General features: G+C 51.6%; 1 protein-coding gene and 1 long non-coding RNA gene across 4 annotated transcripts in view; one reads left to right on the top strand and one right to left on the bottom strand.

Annotated features, from left to right (window-relative positions):
• Positions 1-22,427, bottom strand: part of RHBDF2 (rhomboid 5 homolog 2) — a 60,773-nt gene extending 38,346 nt beyond the window's left edge. Inside the window, exon 1 of one of the 2 annotated variants that reach the window (XM_090060270.1) lies at positions 20,433-22,427. The gene's annotated coding sequence lies outside the window, so the exon portion shown is untranslated. The remainder of the gene's footprint in view (positions 1-20,432) is intronic. The other variant, XM_090060271.1, reaches the window with a different exon arrangement.
• Positions 8,063-20,412, top strand: LOC149858896 (uncharacterized). 2 transcript variants are annotated; one of them, XR_016443854.1, is made up of 3 exons: positions 8,063-8,618; positions 9,860-9,997; positions 18,149-20,412. It is a non-coding gene; the product is annotated as an uncharacterized LOC149858896 (long non-coding RNA). The 2 variants fall into 2 exon arrangements; XR_016443853.1 differs by having other exon boundaries at positions 8,693-9,997.
• Positions 22,428-23,017: the final 590 nt, after the last annotated feature.

The raw sequence follows: 23,017 nt of genomic DNA, 5'->3' as shown, positions 1-23,017 counted from the left end.
GTATCTCTTGCACAGGTGGTCACAGCTATCACATGGCAGAATTTCTGCACTACCAGGGAACAGGTGACTCCTCTGGGCCTAGCTGCAATGCACACAGCTTGCATTGCAAGGACTTGCACTCTGGAGTAAAACTAGAATGGAGAAAAAAAAAAAAAAAAACTGACCAAGATCACAACCACAGGAAAGAAGCATGCAATTTGCAAACTGCCATGCCCAGAGCCAGGCCTGCCAGCTGATCTGATTCTTGAAGGGATTAGAGCTGCTTTTTTCTTCTTTTCATAATCAGGCCAGATGTATCAAGAGAGATGGCTCTGGCTTACTTATCTCCCTGGTTTTCATGCCCAACTAGACACCCTAGAGGAACAGGGCAGGGGGGAAGAAGGTAGTATAGAAATAAGTAGCTCAATTCTGGACATAGCTGATAAAGCTGAGGGGCCTTTTCACCCTGTTAGCAGCATACAGCTGAGAGCAGTGGAGCAAGCCCTCCCCATCAGCGGATGAGTGGGAAGAGCAAGATAGAAAGGGAGTGTGCTGACCTGCAGCTCTGCAGTGTGTCGTCATGGCAGGATATGTTCTTGCTAGAGCCAGACTGTGCCCTCCACCCAGTCCAGCTTCTGCTTTCTACTGAAAGCCACCTCTGCCCCCCTCTTGCCAGGGCTCTGTTCCCCATGAAATTCAGGGAAGTGATCAAAAGGGAATCAGCGCCCCCAAGGGCAGAAGGGCGTAGGATGGAGGGGGACTGTCCCAGGTAAACAAAAGGCTCTTGGCAAATACTCCATACCCCGCATCAAAACCCTAGTACCAGGGTGCCAGCTCGCAAGTCCCCCCACTTTGTGGATATAGCAAGAGCCCCTTGCTATAATATAACCATGGTGGAAAGGGTACCACCATGAACTACTCTGTTCCCCCCTTAGGGGCAGCAGCAATCAGGATACACCTGAACATATCCCCCCTCCAACCTTTTCACAAAGGCATCTGCTTTCCATGGAGGGACAGCGCCCAGATAAATCCCTGAAGACCTTCAGACACTTGCCCCTGCGGCTTCCAGGAGGGACGGACGGAGCTCTCTTCCACCCTAGCTTAGGGCAGATGGAGCTAATGCTTTGTTACAGGACAAGCAAACTGCTTCCCTAAAGCCAGCAAGCTGATTTCCATCTTAGGAGGGCACAAAACTCCTTTGATCCATTTCCAGGCAGCAACAGGAGGCGATGCAATACAAGCAGCAAGTACTGTCTTCCAACTCCGAGGCTCCAACCTTGCTACAGATGAGACGCAGACACACGCGAGTGCAGATTTTCACCTGGTGTAAACACCACTGAAGCCCAAAGAGCCAGGATAGTTTATGCCCGCTGAGCCTCCGCCTGGGGGCATCTTAGCAAAGGCCCTTGGGCAAGTATGGTGCGAATCAAAACAGCACATCATTAATGGGCGCAGATCAGTGCAGATCCAGCACCGGAAAAGCAGGAGATGCTGAGAGCGAAACTAGAGAGAGCCTCTGGCAAAGCAACCTGCTGCGCGAAAGAAGAGAGATGTGCACCCAACCAGCCCGGCTCGCATCTCACTCAGGATTACCAAGTGAACATGCACTGCGAGGTGGGGCAGCAAGAGCCCGCATGCAGGAAAGACCCCAGCTGGGCCCAGATTCACCCCACTAGAACTGCAGGCATGACCCGGGATAACAACCAAGCACCCGGTCCTTTCAGAGGGGCTGCCACTGCGCTCCTGGGAGCCTGAAGGACGGCACGGTCCAACTCCACTTCCCCCCAGATCAAGAGAGGTGCTGGGGGAACGCAAGGCTGTGCGAATTGCATGGGCTCTGTTAACGCTTCTCCCCACCCCACTAAGACAAACCCTCCATAAGACCAGCACCACCCTTGCAGCTTTCTACAAAAACCAAACCCAGTGGCCAAAGGAGACGACACAGAAAGAAACAGCAGTGTCAAGGTAAAGTCATTCAGCAGGGGCTGGCCAAGAGGGAGATAAAAAGGGCCAGCCTCAAGGCCCCTAGCCACTGGGTTTTGAAACAGGAAACCCTTGATCTGACACAGGAAAAAGTGAGCGAGAGGGAAGAGAGCTGGGGAGGGGAGGAGGTGGAATCGCAGCATGTGCGCAAACAAGCAGCCGTGGCAAGAAAAATAGCTGTGGGAGGTAGGCTTTGGTCTCCAGGGCTTCCGATGTTAATGGCAGCCTATTATCTTTGTTACAGCCAAGCAAGAAGTTCCCTCTGGACCCATTTTCGACAGGAAAAAAAAAAAAAAAAAAAGGTCTTTTTAGCAAAGAGAGACCTCTTCAGTAAATTTTAAAGTTCTGTGAAACTTTAAAAAAGTCTCCCCTATTTTGGAGGGGGTGAGACCTCCCTGCTCCAGAGGCACAGCATCCCACCTCTGACTCCTCAGCAGTTCCCTCCCCTGCGCAGGCTCCCTTAGAGCAAGGGGACGGCAGCGGGGCTGAGTGCATCAGCTCTTTGGAAAGCAGAGCACCCTCGTTCAGCAGCTGGGCTAGAAGATGCCTGGCAGGCAAGGAGAAAGCAATATTCATGAGAGCTTCTTAGGTGGGTAGCCAAAAGCATTTGGTTTTAGTTGTTCCAAAAGGTAGTTTTCCTGCAAAATCCTCTTACAAATGGGGAGAAAATGTGGCACAGCCCCTTCTTTCCAGCCAGCTCCAATCTGTTTATATATACACTGGCAAAATATTCATTTGCTTTTACCAGGTGAGGCCATGCTGTGTTATCTACATCTCCCAGGTACACAAGTCAGACCTTACAGAGTTGCTTAAAAACAATTTAAATTCCAGCAGGGTCCAGGTGAATCATGTTATTCTGACAACCTAGGAGCAGACTGGACTAAATCAGCATCCTGATCTAAGCTGGGTAGAGAAGTGGCAGGCATGTCCCTGTGCCCACACAGAGAAGAAGAGCAGTGGCTTGGACCTCTTGGCTGATTTGTAACCAGGAGCAAGGGAAAAAGCCATAGGGGCTGATAGTCCTCAAGACTTAGCAGCTCTGGGGCCTGCAAAATGAAGTTCAAGTCCAGCAGCTGCCCCTTCAGCTCCGATCCACGTGATGGGGCAAAATGTACCTGGGTATTCCGAGTTCTTGGAATAACTTCTAAGGAACGAGGATACAATTCAAATTTAAAGCAAAAAAAAAAAAAAATCCCTCATCAGAAACCCCGGGAAGAGTGCGATATAGCAAGGTGTGTGAGGAGGGAGGGAAGAGCATAGCTCCGTGGAAAACTTCCGTGCCCCCGACAGGCTGTAGATCTGCAGGAAGCACAGTGACACTGCCCCAGTCAGCAGCAGGCACTACACAGGTCTACGGCCACCGCCTAGGGGCTAGACCCAGAACGCCAGGACTACGAAACGCCTTTGGAAGATGGCCCAGCTTGCTACTGCACCTGCACAGCACTGGGTGCGAGATCAACTCCAGGACAACTGCATCAGCCCTGACTCACTGGGTGAACTCACTGCATACCCAGCAGCCTTGGCAGGAGAACAACCCCTCCCTAGTACAAGGGCCTAGCTAGCAGGAAGCAGCCAGCCGGTTTGGCCTTGGAACTAACCACATGGCACGGGCTGAAAACCAGAGTGCATGCTTGGGTCTGCTGCTTGCTCCAGGGCAGGCAGGGCACCACGAGCAGACACAGAAGGAAAACCAAAAGCCAGGCTGCCACATGTGCCAATCCTGTACTTTAAAGGGGTGGAAGAGGAAAACCACGTTGCACTGTAAACGCCAGCCCAGGAGTTAAAGGGTTCTTTAAAAAATGGGAAAAGAAGCCAGTTTAATTTAGAGAGGCCAGGGACGGAGAATGTTTTAAGCTGGGCTAGGAGAGGGCAGACAGAAGAACCTAAACCAAGGTCGCTTTGCCTATCCCAGTTTGGAAATACTAGACAGAACCAAGGAGAAATTAAGTGCTGTACGTTATGCTGGTTTAAGTGATCATCTCCCCACGTCCATCTGAGGGTAGTGGCTTGCAGAAGATAAACAGGCTGTTACCCGTTTCCTCTACTGACTGGTGGTGTGGCATAGTACTAGTTACGACTGAGCGAGCCAAGCTACCCTAGGATAGCCACATGCAGAGCCGTCCCTAGGGTATGGCAAATCAGGGCAACTGCCCTGGGCCCCACTGTTTGGGGAGGGATTCATAGATTCATAGATGCTAGGGTCGGAAGGGACCTCAATAGATCATCGAGTCCGACCCCCTGCACAAGCAGGAAAGAGTGCTGGGCCTACATTACCCCAGCTAGATACACATCTATGTATCTAGATGTGTATATGGGATGGGGGAGGGGGGTGGCACGGAGCCAGGTAGAGCAGCTGTGGTCCATCCCATGGGGCCCACCTGAAGCTGGCAGCTCAGCCCTGCACCATGGAAGAAGCATGGAGAACACCCCACCCCCTTGGGAGGGGTACCATTGCCCCACGCACTGTTAAGGGGGCCCCCACACAGGCTGATCTGCCCCGGACCGCACCCCGCTCCGGGGTCGGCTCTGGCCACGTGTCTATCTGCTCTTGATCCAGATGTAATAACTGCACAGAAACCTGATGTAAAAGTATACCAGGGCACGTCCACCCCCACCCATGCCCAGCAGGAGCTTAAGCAAGTCATCGTGACTAGTCCTGGGACCATCAGCTGACAAGCAAAACCGCTGTGGACCAGTCAGTTCCAAGTTGTCCTCTCCAGCAATGCAGTAAAAGGCACCCCTGCATGCTCCTAACCCCCTCGAGGCTCTAGTGCATGTACTGCAGGAGAACAGGGATGGCTCTCATACCCTCAAAAAGCACTTCTGAGAGGAAATGCTGCATTTGCTAGGGAAAGTCTAGCACCCAAGGTGCTAAGTCAGACTCTGCTCTCAAGTACCTCTTGCTGGGTCAGGTGCACTGCTGTTGCCAGCCTGAGTCACAGCCCAGGCCCATCCACTCCGGTACCCCGTCACCAGCACAGGAGCCTCCAACCCACAGAACGCAGGTGAGGTGGGATCATCTGCCCAAAGCCCCTAATAGCAAGGTAGCCCCCAAAAGTCCTTCCTAAATCTAGTTACATTTTACCTACGGGTAGGAAATGGCCTGGAACGAGCCCAGAGGACTGCACTCAGCCACTGATGAGTGAAACTGTGGCAGACATCCCAGTCTACAAAACAGGATCAATACCCCCCCCCCCACCAAGGCAGGACAGTTGTGGGGGCCAGGATCAGTGAGGAAAGCACTAAGTGCCATGCTATTATTTTTGATCTTTTATTAGACCAACTCAAATATTTAAGTACAGCAGGAGAAATATTTGAGTTAGTCTAATAAAAGATAACCGGATATACCCAAAAAACCCCATCTAGCTACGCCCCTAGTAGACCCACAAGGCTACAACCTACGCCCCGACACTTATTTTAACACTAGCTTCTCACTCTCCTCAAGAGCCATCTGAGGCTCTTGGGTTTCAGGGTGAAGAAGGTTTGGCTTGTGAAAACCAGCTGATCCAGAAGAACATCACTAGTGATGGGCTCCGCTTCAGTGGTGCCGCCCTTGGGGGCATGGGAGCTAGGCTCCACGCTCTGCTCCGCCACAGCAGCTACCACCTCCGCAGGCAGTAGCTGGGGCTTGGGTGCTGCTGGGGGTGGGGGGCAGAGGGCTGCAGCCCTGGGTCCCTGGCGCCATGACCCTGGCAGCTGGGGGCTCCCTCCAGCAGGGCTGGGAGGGGGCAGGGGGCTGTGGGTGGGGAGTGAGGGGCAATGGCACAGGCAGGACACCAGCATGTCAGGGCTGCTCAGCACCACAACACAGTAATGGGGGGAGAGCCACAGCTGGACCTGCATCCTGGTGAGCAAAGGGGGTAGGGGAACTCTGATTTTCCATGAATTTCCCCCCCCCCCCCCCGCCCACAATCAAACACCAATATTTATAGGTATTCTGAATTAATTTTATTATAGTGATTGTGGCACCGGTAGGCTTCCAAATTGCTTTAAAATTGTAAATATAGCAATAAAACATTGTGTTCAACTGATACCCATGTATATAGTAGTGTTTTATTTTAATCGTGGAAAAATGCAGATGTGGGTGTTTTAAATTAGAGAATTTGCCATTTTTCAACAGAGAAAACCACGATCCCTGTGGGCCCTCAGCTCGCCTGTCCACTGCCCAGGATCTCCTAGCACTCGGTTCTCATTTTCCTGGTTGGGAAGGGACCATGGAGTGCATTTGCATGTGTGTTCATACCAGGGATGCAGCAGTCACAAGAGGATGTGGGAAAGCAGCAGTTTGCTGGCAGTGCCTAAAGAGAGGGGTCGCTCCCCTGCATTGGGGTTCTCCAAGCCTCTGCCTTGACTTATTCAGAAAAATTACCTGCGCTGCCAAGCTCACACTTCACAGCATTGCACAGGACTCCTCTGAAACATGGAGAAACAGTGCACTGTTGTGACGGTTTGCTACAAGGCCCCATTAGCGGAAAGCCTGACTCCAACTTGACACCACGGCAGACGAAGAGGCACCAAGCATACAGAGCCCCCTCCCCGCCAACCGATTCAGCAGAAACCGCGGGCGCCCAGCACCTCTCGGGAATTCTGTTCTGCACCCGTGTGTGACCAACAATAACTGGTAACTGAGACAGGGCAGGAGTCCAGCAGTCAAGACAATGCTGTTGCAATAACACTACCATGCAGCTGAGCTTAAATTCACCATAGACGCAGCCCTGGGAGCTACCTTGTACCACCCATTCCTGAAATGCAGCTGCCTCTGGGGCTGAACACGCCAGACAGTGTTATGTGCTATCATGCACTGTGGTTCCAAGGAATACCAGATCCCACTGAACCGGCGGGAAGGATATCAGGGAATCCCAATGCAGGACACAGGAGTTGTTCCCTGCTCCCAAGGAAAAGAACCTCAAGATTCTTAGGGACCCACAAATGACTGGGCTTTGCTTTTAGATTTTACCCATGAGCCAGCACCTTTTGCCCCCCAGCTCAGCACCACATCAGGACACAAGGTCTGAACCTGCTGGGAGGAAAGAGGGCTGCCTATGGGATCCACCCACCCCAGGGGAGCCCTAGGCTACATCCTAGCCAAGCACTGGCCTGTTCCAATCCTGCATAGCCGACAGCATCACAGGCCCAGGCAACGCAAGAGGCAGCCAAGCACGGCACAGCAGGAAGGAAGCAGACAGTAAGGCTACTGCCATGTGAGCCACAAAAATGCCACGTACCCACCTGCTGCTTCAGCCTCAACCAAAAAAAAGCAGTCGGAAAACCTTCAGCAGAAACCCCGGCAATGGGCCTCAGGGCCAGCCTAGTCTCTCTTCCCCAAGACCTATGGAGTGAGATCTGGGAGCCCTGGAAAGAAATGGAGGCATGAGCCGTTCTGTGGCTTCTGCTGTGCCCTGGCCTCCCTCTCGTCCAGACTCAAGGAGAGGAGCCCAGGGGCAGGGCTTCTGCTGCACAGTGACGCCATGCAGCAACCCACGCTGCTTCTCAGCAGCTCAGGAGGGGTGGGGTGGGGAATAAAGGAACGAAGCCCCGAGAGCCAGAAACCGTCTCTACGAGTCTGTGAACTGGGCTCTGCGTCTTTCAGATGTGTGGGACCGGGGGGAGGGGCAGGAACCAGGAGGCCACATTTGCCCTGTGAATTATCCACTCCCACACAAGGGCTCAGCAGCGGTGGCTCGCTGGAGAAGGGAGGATGGTAGGGGAAGCAGCAGCAGCAGCACAGCTTCTGCTCATACCAGACTGGGGGTGGGAGGAAAATGCAGAAGCCAGAACAAAATAAGCTGAGATAAGGGCCTGGAGCAGGGCAGCTCTCAGAAACCTGCAGGGAAGCCGGCTTTCCTGGAAGGGGTGCGGCAGGAAGCGCCAGGCAGGGCCGGATGCAGGCATGGGCAATCTGGGCAGCTGCCCAGGACCTGGACACAAAGGGAGCCCAACAATGGTATTCCTCCCCCCCCCTTGTCCAATTATCATCATCATTATTTCTGGAGAAGGGGGGCCTGATACTAAAAGCTTGCCTGGGGCTGCCAGGAGTCTAGGTACGGGACTGGCACCAGGCTGACGGAGGTGCAGCCTGGGCACCTGGCACAGCGAGAACGCTCTAGGAGCCAGGCACAGCTCTTCAATGCGGGGTACAGGGCAGTTGTCTGCTGCTGTTGATATCCAGCCAGCAAGAAACATGCGCCAAAGTGGGAGAAGCCCACTATCGGGAGGAAACGGGCTCACCTGCTCAAAACACTTTGGAGCCCCCTGCCCAGGACAATCCTTATCTGCCCCACGGGCCACAACCAGACAGTTCCTCCTCTGCCTTTTCTCCTGAGCAGATCTCTAGGCCTCTCCATTAGGCAGTACTTTTGCACTGGATTCATCCCAGCTGGTAACAATGCATCATGCATTAGGAAGCCCTCAAGATGCAAGGGTTAAAAGCCTCTGCTAACTTCTGCTCCCACAATCTCTCTCCTATCTCTCTATTCTCAAACCTCACAGCAGATCATGTTTCACAGCATTACCCACCCCCGCCACTGGGCTCCTTTGCACAATGAGCCAAGAGGAAAAGCCTACTACTTGCCTGTCAAAGCTGTATAAAATGCATGCAAAACACGCCTGCCTATAAAAGGGAAGTTTCCTGGAAATGGAACTAGAATAAACCCCTGGTGAGTATAAAGTCCTCTTTAACGTCTTTCCAGTATTGCCTGTCTAGTTGCTTATTTATCTTGGTTACAAACAGGAGCCACAGGAACCTGCAGAGCAGAAAGGCCATATGGTTTTACTACCAGTCCTTGGCAGTCCCAGGACCTGCTCACTTTGCTCCATGTTGCCTCAGCCGAGTCTCCCGAGCTCCACAAAGACAGAAGAATCGGGTGCCCATGCGACAGACAGGAGGACAGCAGCAGTGCAAAGCATGGCTGAGACCACAGAAAATCCACTGGCCGTGAGCCCAATGCTTTAGGGGGGAGGAGGGGGAAAAAACAGGTCACAGGTCCTGCTTGCCTGCAAATTACAGGGATAATCCAGCCCCAAATCCTCAGCTGGAGCCATCATCAGCGCTGACAAGGATGGGCTGAAGCAGAAGGTGCGCCCCTTTGACAGAGGCCAGCCTGCAGCATCAGAAAGCACCCAGTCAGCACTAGCGCCGGTGGGTGGGAAGCAACATTAAGGCAACAACCCTTAGCCCACCTCAGAGGGAACAGCATGATGGTACCATTGAGGGAGCGGAGCTGTGCCCAATCCACGCGGCAGGGCACGGGTGGCAGGAGCTCCAGCCCACAGGAGATCAGCGCAATCCAGGAGTTGCGGATTGCCCAGAACAATTTGGTTCGAGAGAAGTGGCTCTTGCCACCCCCTCCCACCTTCCTAACACTCTAGGTGCAAAACCACCTTTTAAATAACAAGACCATGTGCAGCCTACATGCAAAAAGGTGCCCACCCCTCAACCATCCCTACTGCAAGGGAAGAAAAGAAAAGATTTTGCAGACAGGCAGCAACAAAATGGGACCAGAGGAGCGAGGATGCTGTAGAATGGCACCATGCAGCTGGTCGCTGGCTGGGAGTGCTCTTCCCAGCCTCCGGACTTGCATGGTACTGTATGAGGCTGGTGCCATTTGGTGTGCACTACGCTGGGGAAGTGAAGCTGATAAAGGGCAGCCTTATGAGGACAACAGACAAGCTTGTGACTGGCACAGCATACGTGTCCCTGAGAACGAAACTGTGTGTGTGTGTGATGAAGAGGAAGGGAGGGTGCCCAGAGGAAGGATCCTAGGCTCACGAGTTCTGATCCTCCACCTAACATGAACTGGTGGCTTCAAATGAGTCATCTCCCCTGCTCCTTCCTTCCCCGCCATCCCCAGTTTGTAAAGGCACCTAACTTGTCTCCGCTTCTCCGTGGCCCTAACAGGAGGAGTGCTCTGGAGAAATCTGGAAGTGAAGCGCTGGGGACTCTAGCACTGAGCTCCAAAAGAGCCCGCAGTCGCAGGAGTTCAGCACCTCCACAATACATTAGCCTTCCCCAAGTACACCAGGGCTGGATATCCAGGTAAGGGGGCTCTTCTCTTCCCCTCTTAACTGACTTTTTGTAGACCTACCAAGACCTACCTCTGCTTGCGTGCATAGCCACAGGACTGGGGGGCGGGGGAGCCATGCTCTTATTAGATATGTGCATTTTACCCACACTTAACATAAGCAATGCTCATTAAGCACAGAACAACCCAGTGCAACCACCGTAGTATTGGCAGCCCTGAAGCCTACTTCCTTGCAGCTCTGGTCATTGTCAAACTTCCAAGAGCAGCTTTTTGACAGCAACTTCTCCTTGATGGTTTCTGGTAGCAATTATCCTGCTTTCAAGGAAAACAATTACATTACCAATCAGACAGTGGGGCTGAAAGATGCTTTGGCACTACATGTACTTCACCAATACGCTGGTAACTGATGTTGGTAAACAAAAAATAAAAATGGGACCCATTTCCTGTTACAAAGATAAGCAAGTGATGCACTTATTTAATAATCAGTAAGATTATATGCAGAAGTCCCATTTCACAGATGAGGAAACTGAGGCCCAGGTTAAATGTCATGTTTAGGGGCACCCAGGCAGCTCAGTGGTAGAACCAGGACCAGTACTCAAGCCTCCTGAGTCCTAGCCCAATTACAGGAATAGGAGACCTGATCATAGCCCTCCATGATTGAAGCTCAGAGCAATGGGACAAGGCAGCTGAGTTTGATTCCTCTTCCTTGTGAGGATGATGGGATTTGCAGATCAGTGCAGCAACAACTGCAAATCTGTGCATGCTATAGCCCAGGATCCATGATTCCTTCTCCAAACCCTAGGTTGACCCAGGCATGACAGGAAACGTGCTAGCAAGGAAAACGTCAGGGTGAGGCCCTGCACTGTTGTTACAAACACTGTGGGAAAAGCAAACACGCAGCAGCCTCCTTTTCAAACAGGAGAGAAATCCAGCAAATGGGCAGGAACCGCCCCTGCTCTGAACAAACCGGGTTTCTCTATCACTTGCTTATGTAGCATTTCTGGATTTCCCATAACCAGGGCAAGCCACATGCATCTGGCTCCGTCCTCGGAGCTGGCACACATCAGCCCCAAGAGGTTATTTGCAGGGCTCAAAGCCAGGTCGTAGGACAGGATCAGATCCACCGCAGAGAGACACCTATTCAGAAAGCTGGCGAGACTGCTGCTGGGAACTTCCCTGTGGGTGTCTCGGCTGCCAGGCATCAAGCGGCATGGCGCAATCTAAGCCTGGCTCAGAGGCGGGCGCCCTCGATACCATCGCAAACTGAACCCGGGGGAAAAGCGAGCTGCCTCCACACTCCTTGCCCACATTGGGTTCACGCTGCTGCGGTGTGCGTCTGACTGCTCTGGCCCTGCTCCTGGGGAACCTCCTTTTACGTGCTCAGCCGGATCTGTGGCAAATGTGGCTTCCTGTCACCCTGCAGACACACTGTCACACCATCTGCTTTGCCAGCTCCTTGGCCTCCCTTCCGGGCAGGCTCACCCGCTCCGAGGGAGACAGCAGAACCAGTTAGGGAAGCAAAGTTACACCACGGGCTACTGAACCCAGTTACACTCTCAGATCTCCTAGCGGCCTGTACACCAGGAAGGAGGCAAGGCTGGAGATATTTAAAGGCAGCTCCCTGGCTCACACAAGCTAGTCCAGTCCAGAGGCACTTCCCTGCCTGGCCAATGGGACTTCTAACCAGAGCCTCCTCAACAGGCCCCAAATGCTGCTTTGCAAACTCAAAGGCTTGCAAAAAAAGCAACTCGGTCATTGTGCTGGCATCCAGAGATCAGGCAAGCAAAGCAAATCCACCTTAACGAAGCAATCACTTCTCCAGGGCAGCCTTTTATTGCTCAGTGTGTTGAAGTGTGAGGGCATTTGTAATTCCCCACTGCAAACCAACGGCTTACTCCTCCCCACCCCCAAAATAAATGTGCCACGTTAAAGCCATTTTCAACCTCTGAAGACAGAGGTTAGGCTCCTGGATCCCCACCTTGGTGCTAAAGGGGAAAGCAAATCAGAGGGAGGGAGGCTTGGCTCCCACTCCCAGCCTGTGGGACCTCACACAGCACCTCCAACGTGCACTGCTGCTCCAGTGTACGACTAGGGATGGGTGAGCAGCGTGCAGTGTTGAGGAAGTGCTAAAATGGTGGCCCCCAGGGAGCCTGCGACACCAGGTTTCCTAAAGCCACCATGTGAGGAAGTCCCAATTGCAAGACAGGGCAGCTGCTGCAGCCAGGGCACGATGACCCCATACCCTCCGCCGGGGTCTCTGACAAGAATTGCTCAAACCCCACAAAACATCCCCCCTTCCCCCTCCACTCTGCCCAGGGCACCAAAATAGTTAGTTACACCTCTACCGCAGAGATTCCCCTGCATCGTGGGCTGGATTTTCAGAGCGCAGAGCATCCTGATGGATGCAGGAAAACACTCACTGATATCCAGGCTTGTATAGATCTTAAAAAGGAGAACTCAGACAAGTTACCAGAGGAAGCATGAGAGTAGCTCAGCAACCTGTCCCCCAGAGTGTAGCACTACTCACTCACGGCGGCAAAGCACTGATGGTGGACATCAGTGTCATCTTACAGGTGTAGGAAGCCAGGGTTAGAGAGGACAGCGAGTGATGGGAGGTCAGCCAGCAAAAGTGCGATTGGGATGAGAAACAAACCCTCATTGCAGGCCATGTTCCAGCCACTGCTCCAACCTGGAGGCTTTGCTGGTGCTCAGCTATGTTGATTTGGCTTCGTTTCTGCCGTCTAACGTGCAATCCCTGAAGACTGCACACCAGCCTTGCTAGAGAGCCACTAGGGTCCCGGGCCGTCTATCCTGGGCCAATCACAGCTTTTCTACCAGTCCTCCCTTCCATGCAACTATAGGCAAAATGTGCACAGATGCACTTAGAAACCAGACAGGAGGGTTGAGAGGTGGCGAGTCCGATTCCTGCCATTTACCCAGCAAACATACGCGGGCAGCAGCCACTTAAAAAAGCCCCACCAAATTAAAATGGCCCATGTATACCGTGACCAGGCCACAGACAAGCTATTAACACTTGAGCAAGCAAGCAGCATGCTACAGCCCAGGCTCAGGAAAGTGCCTCTGCTGAAGCCCACGCCCCTCTGAAGTTGCGGGGTTTAAGCAAGTGACTTTCTGAGTCAGGGCCCAAATCTGCTCTATGCCCCTCCAGCCTTATGTTGAGCAGATGTGTCAGAATATAACAAAGCCCTTGCTAACCAGGCAGCCAGCAGACAGTCTGGGCACACACAAGACCAAAAGACAGATCTAGACCCCTAGCTAGAGCCTCAGCCATCGGGGAGGGGGGAGGCAAAGGCTTATGATTATCAGGTTAAGAACGTTAACCCTAAAACAGGCTTCCTGGCCGAGGCCGCTCCCGAGGCTGCTGACATTTTAGACCTCTGACCCCGTACAGCTGATTGGGGTTCTCTCACCGCACTCAGCCAGCGCACCCGGTCCCACCAGCTCCCCATGCTTTAGCCCAGGGCTGCCACGTGCAGACTGCGAATGCTTCAGGGAGGCGCTGAATGCTAAGGTGTCAAACTCCAGTGCAGTATGAGGAAGTCCGTGCTTACAAACTACCTTCCTGCCTCCCCCAGTCTTGGGGAAAAACCAGCTCTGTGCCAAAGGCAAAGGAGCAGCAGGGCTGAGTCTCACTGATGCCATCTGCCAGGAGGGGAGGGGAGCAGTGAGTGGCAAAGCCAGTGATACTGCTGATGAGGGAGGGGTCCCCATGCCATGACAAAGAGTGATCCTATCTCAACTAGCAGGCAGAAAATATGAGAATCTGGAATCAACCGGAGTCATCAGCCAGGGCTCCCAGTCTTCCTGCTCCACCCCGCTCCCGGCTGTGGAGAGGGCTGATCACAACCGTGGTACCCTGGCAAGCCGCTCCCTGGAGTGCTGCCGTGCTTGCTCTGAGCTCCATCTTGACAGGCTGGCCCTTGGCTAGTCATCTCCCCTCTCTGCGGACTTCAGGTCTCCCGTTACACACTGCCCTCTAACCAGCACTGGCATAAAGTCGCCTCGTGTGTGACCATTAAAGCTAAGGCAGATTGGGCTGCAATGATGGAAGATCTCCAGGAAGAGCAACATGCGCATTCCTGCACAGATGCTTGTTATCTGCCTTCGACAGGCCGGTGGCAAAGTGCCCAACCCCCATCGTTTCAACTGAATGGCCTGGTTCACCACGGCATTGGTGCAGCCAAGAAATGCTCTGGCTCCCACCAACCCTGTGCTATGAAAGCAGCTCTTTCACTGGGGAAAGAGCCCCTTGCCAAGCCCATCCGGCTGTCCGTGTGCCCTTCAGAATGGGATTTAGCTCGGTCCCTCGCAGCAGATTGACCTATAACATCCCTTATCCGTGGAAAGGAAGCTGCACAAAACAAACAGTGGCTTGAAAGCCATCCTAGAGGCTTCAACAGTGAGCAACCCTCAGCCCTGGCCTGCGATTTGCATCTCTGGAGTCAGAGCCAGGCAGAGATGCCAGGCATGGAAGAGGCAGGATAAACCAGGACTCTGTCCACATCCCAGCCCTGAAGAGAGAGGTTCCCTTCCTGCGGTACCCCCAGTTCTTGGAGAGACATGGCCTCCCTGGGGCTGGACCTTGAATCGGGAGACCCACCGGAGGCAGACTGGACTCTAGCCCCAGCACAAAGGCCTCCTGCTCCACGCTGATGGGGGCTCTGACAAAGGGGGAGCTGCTGCTGCATAAAAAGTCATTCAGCATATTCATTTTGCCTTTGGTTTCCCATGAGGGACGTGTCGGGTCCAGGCACACGTGCACATGCATCCCCTCCCCCCCCACCCCAACACCTGCACAAGCCAACAGGGTCTCTCAACAGGGACTGCAGGAAACCACCAACCCTTCCCCTCCCTCCCCAACACAGAGAGAAGTAACTTGGGGGCCCATCTTGGTAAAGGATTCAGTTTAACCCTCCATTGGCAGCTCCCACCAGTGAACAGAGGGTTAGACAGGAACTGGTGTGGAACCACAACCCCAGACTCTGGGGCTCAGGCTGCTTTCTATTGGGAAAAATATAAGTTACCCCCCCGCTTACCAGACTGGTGTGGTTCAGAGTGGTGAGGCGCACAGCATGCTGGACAGACACCCCCCAAATAGAGCCTAGCCCCAAGGAGTCTCAAGGGCACTGCACAAGCATGGCCCTGGACTGAGTATCCATCCATCACGGCATCATGCCGTGCCCCAGGAGCCAGGCAGGCTGCAAGGAGCTGACAGCTCTGGCTTTGCTCAGGAAAAATAATGCAGCCATAAATAAGGGCAGGGGTAAAAGTACAGCTGAAACAGAACAGCAATCTAAATTCATAAGGGGTTTGCCACCAGGCAGAGACACCAGGCATGGATCTGGATCCACTGCCATGATGTGCTTTATTTGGAGATCTCAAAGTGCTTCATAGACGCTGAGCCTCGCAGCACACCTGATGGCCGAGTCAACTGGACCTGCCCACTCTGGGATTGGGGTTTTCGGCATACTGGTGCCAACCTGTAGCATAATCATGCCATGCCACAGCGAGAACTAAGCCAGCCTCACTAGCGCATGGCTAAGTACCGTTCACTGGCATCAGGAGCATCTGTAAGTGCAGCTGCCTTGTATCGTTACCAAGGCCTGCGATACAGAGCCACAAACAGACCAAGGGCCTTGCCTCGCTGCTATGCTCTGCGACACCTTCAAAAGCTGCTCTGTTGCTGAATTTCCACAGTGGCCTGTACAAAGCTGATGGCAGATCGCCCCATCTACCCCCTCTATTCTAGGTAAAAATCTTGCAAGCTACTCTCCCAGCAAAGAGCAAACTGGTTTCTTCTTTCCCCTTCCCCACCATGTTTTTCAAGTGCTAATGACCAAGTGGCAGCGAGTCTGAAGATAACACCGGCAGCAAAGTTGTGTGTACTCTTTAGAGGAGAAAGGAAATGGGTGGTTTTTAAAGGGGATTATTACTACTTTATTACATTTACCTATTAATTCACTGGAATACTGGCGGATGCCAAAGCACCAGAAACATGCTAAACAGGAAGCAGGAAGGTTTACAAAGTCTCTCTCTAGATTGCTGGATTCCTTGGCATAAGAATAATTGGGCCATACTCTCCCAAATACTTTGGAGTTCATGCCATTTTACAACAAACCTGGATGGACTGGATAGAGTAACAAGGCCAGTGGTTGATGAGAGGAAAAGCTTTTCGATAAAGAAACCACCGGGACTTGTGGTAAAGGTGATATCTTTTATTAGACCAATTAGATTTTTGCAAAACAATTTCTTTAATTGCAAGCTTTCGGGCACAAACACTGACATTAATAGTGAGCCTAGACCTGCAAAGAGTGATCATATTAAAATGGTTTCATTTAACCATTTATTAAATGGTTTCATAAACACGGCCCAAGTTAGAAGCCCACCAGTTTTCCCTACTCCAGCTGATAAATGCCAGCTTTAAACTGATGCATCAAGAGTTTCTGCCCAGAAAGCAGTCATTCATAAAACATAAAACACCTTGAATCTTCCCAGTTTTGGATTCAAATCTGTCACAAATGAACTGAGTTTAAGTGACCCCTTAAGCCAGGGGCAGGCAATTATTTTGGGCGGAGGGCCAGCCTATGGCTTGCCAAAACTCAGCGTGGGCCACACGACAGGCAGCCGGGGGTAGATAACTATTAATTTTCTAAATTTTTTAGGGGCCACGTGGGCCGGATACAATGGCCTGATGGGTTGCATCTAGCCCGTGGGCCGCATTTTGCCCACCCCTGCCTTAAGCCCTAGCCCCCAAGGTAAATTTACTTACACTTGGAAGCAGCTAATGCCTGAAACAACAAGCATTTCTGCTTGTCCAGATTGGGCAGCAGTGATGACGTAACTAGAAATGAATTCATACAAGCTGTGGGAACCTCTGTTATCAGTTTTGGTTTTTGGACAATACGTTCATTGCCTCCACGTAGCTGCCATCAGGATATTTTTAAATATGAAATTAAAACTATTTTCCTCCGTAGAAATTAGTCACAGTCATAAGTAGCAGCTTTGAGGGACAGAAATAAAACCCACCACATTGTGGGGTTCTGGGACTCAATTGAGAATTACTAAATTAGAAGCAAAAAAGTTTTCTTCTGCTCTTTCTATAGACCAAGAGCATGTGACAATAAGTAAAAGGCTTTAATTAAAAAAAAAAAAAAAAAAAAAAAAAAAAAAATCCCGAGTCCGAATCAAATCTGTCCCTGAAAGGGATGGATGATGTCAGGGGTAAATACAGACACTAACTAGGCTGACTCTCAAAGCGGCATCCTCCTTATAAACAAGGTTTAAAAAAAAAAGTTTCCCATCTGACCCTGAAAAGCCACACACATACCAAAACCAGCAATTGCATCTCGTCTGTTGGGTGGGTCACCGATGCAGCACACGGATGGCTGGTGGCCTCGCGTTCCTTGCTCCTCTCTGGACTCAAACTAATCTAGTGAATGTTAAAACCCCATCCTCATTAACCAGCCCCCTGCAATCCTTCCACATTTCAATACCTTGCCTGCCTACAAGGCAGAGCTGATGAGCAAGCATCACATGGCCATAAGCCAGAACACCAGCTTGCTAAGCAGAGCTGTGACAAGAACTGATTTTTCAGTTTGCTGGGTGACCCAAAAGTAATTTCCCTTCTGGGTCAAGCCAAAACCCCACAGCTTTCTGGTTTTCCCCTCCAAGCCAAAAGGCTGAAAAGAAATGGCCTCATCTGGGGGTTCCCCTCCTTCCAGCCCTCCCCCCAGTTTTTTTTTTTAAATTAGATTGAAGCAAACTTCAAAACTATTGGTTTATTCTGAAATAAACTTGCATCAGAATTCTCCCTGCCCCCAGATGAATTCAATGAATTTAGTAGGAATTTGAAAGCTGCTTTTCTCAACCTAAATAAGTCTTTTCAACTCAAAAATCATGTTTTACCAACCCCGCCCCCCAACCATACCACTAAGGGGAGGGGGAAAACGCAGCTGGGCCCTGAAATTGAAGTTTTAGCATTTAAAGCCTGCTGTGTAAAAGCATAAGCCCGTTCTTTTGTTGCTCCTTTGCACTGACAATTGGTGGAGAATATTTCTGTGAAGTTTCCTGGGATGCAAACAATGAATTTGACTGATCAGCACTAACACATTATTTTATTTTATTTTATTTTATTTTTTTTACAGGCACCAGGTGTGCTTGCATGTGGTGGCTGAATAAATATGGTCTTGCCTACACTATAGGACTTGGCACCACTGTCATTCCAGTAATGAAGAGTCCCCATTTCCTGGGCTGCAACAGACCCTAGGAAAAGTCACACCAGGCACAAGCTATGCATTTATGGAAGGGGGGACGATTTAAAAGTTATAGCTTCCTCAGTGGAAAAATTTCCCATAGGCCTGAACACAGAGAAGACACAGCTTTAATGCTGATTGTGTCTCTTTAGCAGCTGATGATCTAGTGAATCTTCCAGGAGTGGACAGGTAGAAACCACCTGCTGCAGGCAGGAAGCATGCTACATATAAATATATTGTACTGACTGCAAGGACTTGAATTAATAGCAAAGCTGTTGAAGGAAGCGGGTTAATAAAGATACGATGTAGCAAACCAGGGGCAAATGCAGGCTTGCCTATTCTGAAAGAGAGGTCTAGGCTATGGCTTAAAGGCAACTGGAGGTTTTAGACATAAGCAGACACTGATGTTCTAGTCTCCCTGCAATAATTACAACTACCCAAGGCAGGGTGGGAGGGAAGAAAGGTCACCAAAAACTGGAAACCTCATGGAAAGTTGCAGCTATGGTGAGCTGGACTGGGCCTTTGAATGCATTAGCTCTCGCAGAGCCACGCAAGACAAGAGCATGTGACATCTCTTTAGCAGGAACCTAGAAGTCACCAGATTACACAGCCTGACTAGCTGGAGGGCTGAGCACAGTAGGGTCATGCAAAACAGGCTGATTTCTCCCCGAACTGGGACAGCTGGCAGAGAAAGGCAGGGGCTGTCCAGATGGGAGAGAAAGACAGGATCTTTGTCAGCGCCTGGAGGATTCTGTGCGTCCACAACCACAGCTGTGCCAGCATGAGCACATCCTGGAAATCCCCAGAATAAAGTGACCATCCTAAGGCAAAGAGCACATCTGAAGACATGTAGGCTGACCACGGTCGCTGCCTCCCAACTGTTTTCCAAGCAGAGGCTGGGCAAAATGGCAGCGCCTGAAGACGGCAGAGAGGTTTGCTCAGAACAGGCCTCAGAATTAAGAGCCCAAAGAGAAAGATGGATCCAAGCCGTTAAGCCGCAACACAAGGGAAGGGAGATCCAACAGCCAACATATTTCCACAGCGCGAGCCGACCAGCACGAGACCCGCAGACGGCCGGGCTACGGCCAGTTTAAAGCCAAGCCTGCTCATCAGTCCCAAACTTGTGGCATCTCATCAGCTCGGGAGAACAAAAGCTGCAGAAATACAATGGCCTGCTTCATCCCACCACTTTCTCCCTCGTACATGCAAACTGAGTAATTTATCACGTGTGCCGGTCTTTAGCCGGGTTTCCAGATACTTTCCAAGTCGTTCTTACCAAGTCAGCGGGCTTGCGTGGCCGGCCGAAGTGCTGAGTAATGGAGCCATTTGTGTCTTTATTAAGCAACCAGGACTCGTAGCAGAGATCTCTTTTGTTAGACCAACAGGATTTTTGTAACGGCATTCACGCACAAACCAGCCTTAAGGCAAAGCTGTGCTCCAGGGGCTTGGTGCAGCCTGGGGACCCAGCATGACCCAAGAGCTCTTGGAGCATCCATACAAAGCAAAACCAGGCCTGCAGCAAAGGCGGTTCGACGGCCAGACCACTTTGCCATCAATAAGGAAACCCAGCGTAAGCATCTGTACCCCTATGCTGCCCCTGCGACACAGGCGGTACCTCCAAATCGTACCATCATTCACCTCCTGCTTCTTGCTAGGAATCTCCCTCCTTCAAGCAGGCAGAGCCCCACTTAGTCAGGCCAGAGAAACCACTACACTTGGGTACTGCCAGCTCCAAATCATGTCTCCGCTGTCCCACCAGCCTTGGTGACAAAACCCCAAGCTACCAGTTTAATCCAAAGTCCCCCGGGCAAACTCAGGCGGGCAGCCCGGCGCCCCTCCTCGCGCCATGCCAGGCGACACCGGGCGGGCCCCGGCTGCCCTCAAAGGTGTGACTGCAAACAGCGCAGGCCGAGGAGGAGCCGGGGCAGCCCACCGCCCGCGCACCCCGACGGGCGCCCGAGGGCCGGGAGCCGGAGGCAGCCGCGGCCGGCGCCGCCCGGCGCTCACCCGCGCGGGGAGGCGGGAGGCGCTGCCGGGGAAGAGCTCCCTCCCCGGGCAGCAGGAAGCGCCGGCCCCGCGAGCGCTGGAAGTTGGCGAACTTGAGCCCGGGGCGGCCGAGGACCTGCCCCAGAGCCCCCCCGCCCCGGCCCGGCCCGGCCCCGGCCCCGCGACTCACCGCGCCGCCGCCGCCGGGCGCTAAGGAAGGAGCCGGGCGGGACGCGCGCCTCCCTCCTCTACCTGCCAGGGGGCGGGGCCACGCGGGCGGGGGCGGGGCCGGGGGCGGGGCTTGTGCAAGGCTGCATGTGGAAGCAGGTGGGCGGGGGCTGCTCCTTGCAGCCTGGTGCTGCAGGGGCCCGAGCCCCTGTCTGCAGCGTGGTCCCCTCGGGATTTTTGGCGTTGTTCTTGAAGGCGTGTGGAAAACGTAGGGCTTTCTTCTGGATGTGCCTATAAATATAAAACACTAGGGTTTTTTTAGATCAAAGAAAAAACTAGGTTTTTCACGTTCCCGAAGCAGAGGCAAGGCCAAAAGTCATGGGAGTTGGCAGTACTGCTGACTGGCCTTGCCCTCCCCTGGCCTGGGGGGCCCAGCTGGGTGGTGGGCCCGCCACCATGCCGCAGCAAGTCCTTGACCCTTTTCCTGCTCCTTAGCTTGGAGACGGGGCAAGGCTGCCCCTGGAGCAAGTGCTGGCCTCGCAAGCCTCCCACAGCATCCTGGTGGGGAGAGGCCTGCCCTGCATATCTGGAAGCCTCTTGATCACGAGGCTGCACGTCGCAAAGTGAACCCTATGGGAAGCCCCGTGCTCCTGGGCCTGGGAAATTTGGAGCGAGGCTGGAGCAGGTGCTGGGATAGCCGCAGCAGAGATCAGATCAGAGCACTGATGGCCTGAAGTCTTATTTCCAACAGTAATGTCCAGGAGCCTGTGAAAATGTGGCTAGTGAGCTTATCATCTCCCTCACAGGGGTGGCAGACAGTGAGCCTGAATTAGCTAAGGTTTTCACAGCAAAAAGATGAAGCAGGACAGGTGATGTGTAAGAGGCAAGAATCTGAGGAAATCTGACCTATGCACACACACGCGCGATCCCTTGTGCAGTGGCTGTACTTGGCTGTAGGGCAATGATTTTCAATCTGTGGTCCACAGACCCCTGGGGGCCACAGATAATGTCTAAGGGTCCACAAAAGATGACCATGATCAAAAGTATGTGGATACCCACACCAACAATTTCAAGCGGTCTGCACCTCCATTTGAAATTTTTAGTTTTTTTAGGGGTCTGCAAATGAAGAAAGGTTGAAAGCCACAGCACTAGGGATTCAAGAGCTCTCAGCCCCTTCACATGCAGTTTTTATATCTGCCCTCCTCTGTCTCTGAGGTTCACTGAAGTTATTAGCATGCACGTTTTGCAGAGGTGTCCTGGGGAATAACTCCACTAAAGTTACAGCTGTGCCAATAAAAGCGCTAAGCATTATTTCCCTTTACCTTTATCGGGCTTCATCCCTTGCTGCAGAATGACCCAAACCAATTGCTTCTCTGGGGAGGGAGGATGATCTGGAGATGGTTGTTCCAGAGTATTAGCCAGAGCTGTTTTTGCCTAGTAGGGACAGGCCAGGGCAGGGCTTCTTGGAAAAGCTGCTCATGTCTAGACATGTTCACTGGAACCTAAATGAGTTTCCATTTAGGAGTGCATTGCACTTCAAGATGACACATCTTCCAAAGCCATTCCCAGACAATGCAGCAGCCAAATTGCCTCCAGAAGAATTATAGAGCAGTTCATATTGGCTGTTGCAAAACAGCCAGAAAGTAGTATGTAATACAGGAATGTAGTAGAAATACTCTGCATGTGGCTCATTGGATTCTTTTTTTTCAGTCCTACTCCTAAGTGAGTTCAGTTTCCAAGGGTGAAATACATTTTTAGCAAGAAGCTTTCATTTGAGCTGGGAGCTTTATCTATCAGGTTCAGTCAGGGGTTAAGACTGAAAGGAGTCTTCTAGGCCATCAAGCCCAGATTCATAGATAACCCTTTACCTAAGGATTCTCCCAAATCATTATTGTAATCCCTCACACTCAGCTACAAGGCAGAAAGCCAGAAACATCAAGAGCATAGGTAAAAACAGGGAAGACAAGGGCACTGCCAATGCCCTGCCACTGCAGTGATAAGCAAGTCAATGGTTAATCCATGCTACTTACCTTTTATGCCAGATCAAAGTATTTTCTGTTACTGTTGTAGTAAAACCATGTGTCAATAAAGAAGATGAGATATGTCAGTTAGTACAAAGCTGCAGCTTCCCTTTGCTATTTTAAACATAAAATGAAAGTATTTCATTGATTATGCCATGGCATGCCATATTGTATGTCATCCATTACTGTATTGACGTATTCTGTAATAGTGTAAAAATACTCCAAATGGAATAGAAATTAAAGCAAGATTCACCATACTATTTAAAATTCTAACACAACCTTTTTTTCTTTTTTGGAAATTAAGTTTTTTAAAATTGTTTCATGAAAAAAATCACATATTTGCTTTCATTCTAATTCAAAACAAAAGCCAGTTTGGAAATATTGAAATTCCCAGCAAAATGGCAAATCTGAGTTTTGACCAGTTCTACTTCTGAGCTTCATTTAGTTCAAGTCTGAATACCATTTTTGTCAGAGCCAAACAAAGGTCTACATGCAATGTGATGGTCCGTATTCAGGAGCATGGGTATCCACAGAACAAATGAAGGAACCTCCTAGCCCATCTCCTTTCCAAGCCTTTGGCTCTAGT

The sequence above is a fragment of the Crocodylus siamensis genome, chromosome 8, assembly GCF_052110815.1.
Source record: "Crocodylus siamensis isolate JL-2025a chromosome 8, ASM5211081v1, whole genome shotgun sequence".
Taxonomy (NCBI): domain Eukaryota; kingdom Metazoa; phylum Chordata; order Crocodylia; family Crocodylidae; genus Crocodylus; species Crocodylus siamensis.
This window is presented reverse-complemented; position numbering and strand designations above follow the sequence as displayed.